General features: G+C 43.3%; 1 non-coding gene across 1 annotated transcript; it reads left to right on the top strand.

Annotated features, from left to right (window-relative positions):
• The first annotated feature begins 211 nt into the window (after positions 1-211).
• TRNAK-CUU (transfer RNA lysine (anticodon CUU)) lies at positions 212-285 on the top strand. The gene has a single exon. It is a non-coding gene; the product is annotated as a tRNA-Lys (tRNA).
• The last annotated feature ends 1,198 nt before the right edge of the window (positions 286-1,483 follow it).

Raw genomic sequence — 1,483 nt, 5'->3', positions numbered from 1 at the left:
TAAGAAGTCCATCTGTGGAAATGAGTGGGCTGAGGATATATGAATCAGGTTTGTGCAGCTGGCCAAGGCTACTGGGGCCAGCTGGCCTTAGGATCACATTTGTCACTTCTTCCATGACTTCGATAAGATGGATGTAACCTCACTTGTCTCTAATGTGATGCGTACTTCCTAGTCGTTTGGGTACATTGTAAAAAGGATATACCTAAAGGAATTCCCTGGTGGTCCAGTGGTTAGGACTATGCACTCTTACTGCTTAGGGCCCAGGTTTGATCCCTGGTGGGGAAACTAAGATCCCACATGCTGCGCAGCCAGAAAAAAAAATAAGAGAGAGAGAGAGAGAGAAAGAGAGACATCGACGGGTGTGCCTGAGAAATTTTTTTTAAAATAATAAAACACCTAAAAAATGACCCAAAAAATGGATATACCTAAGGGAAGTTTTTCTTGAAGTCTTTGAGAGGAGGCATTATTCAAAAATTAATACTAGTTTCAGAGAAAGCTACCTCAGTTTGAGGAAAGGGCCAGCTGTGTTCAAATAATTCTAGAAAAATAGATGAGCCATCTCCTTTTAAGGCTGTCTGAGTTTCATCTGTGTGGTTTAGGTACCAAAATGAGTCCAGGTCTGTGTTGCAGAATTCCCTGAAGAGTTTATATGGTATTCATGGAGAGGCAGACAGTGCTAGTGACTTCCTCGTCCAGGGAAGCATGTAGAGAGCATGGTACTGATCAAAATGAATTCCTATGCTCTTGGAAACCAGGAGCCACCAGAGACTTAGATGCCCTTCCTAGGGGCATGCTGTGTGCTGATGCCTAGAAGATAAAGCTAGGAGTTCCAGTCCATCATCACTGGTCATTCTGAACCCTGGGTTAACACCTCTGGGGCCCCACAGCCATGTTAAAGTCTACACTTTGGTTATGATTCCTGATCTCTGGAGGGTGGGGGAAAGAAATACATTTTAAAGGGAACCCAGAGTCTGCAGGAATGAAAGGGAAGCAGGTTGCACTGAGGGAGAGAATCACATAATAAAGTCACTAATTCCTGATTGTTTCAGGAGACAATGAGATGAAATACACTGTCTGAAATCAAGGTCTTGTGAAAGCACACGAAAGGCTTCCTACCAATTCATACAAGTTTTGATTTTTTTTAATGCATCCCCATCAAGGTAATAAAAAAATCAACTTTTTGTTTCAGCTCTAACATGCAAAGATCTTTCTGTACTTAAATGAAGAACAACCTCGACAAACAGACAATCAATGAGTTTTCTTGGACACTTCAGAGAACTGAGGCTGCAAAGCAATACAAGCACCCAGAAATGTAGAGAGAAGGAAACTCCAGTGAGTTGCAAGATGTGAAATTCTGGGGCAGAAGCTCTGGAAGCCAGAGGCTGGAGGAAAGCCTTCACAGAGAGCAGTGCTGAAACCTCATCCCATCTGGGGGAAGGATGTCTACCCACTCCAGCCTCACTCCAGTATTCCTGTGTCATCT

This window comes from Pseudorca crassidens, chromosome 1 (assembly GCF_039906515.1).
Source record: "Pseudorca crassidens isolate mPseCra1 chromosome 1, mPseCra1.hap1, whole genome shotgun sequence".
Taxonomy (NCBI): domain Eukaryota; kingdom Metazoa; phylum Chordata; class Mammalia; order Artiodactyla; family Delphinidae; genus Pseudorca; species Pseudorca crassidens.
The sequence above is the reverse complement of the archived record's forward strand: the minus strand, read 5'-3'. Positions and strand labels throughout refer to the sequence as shown.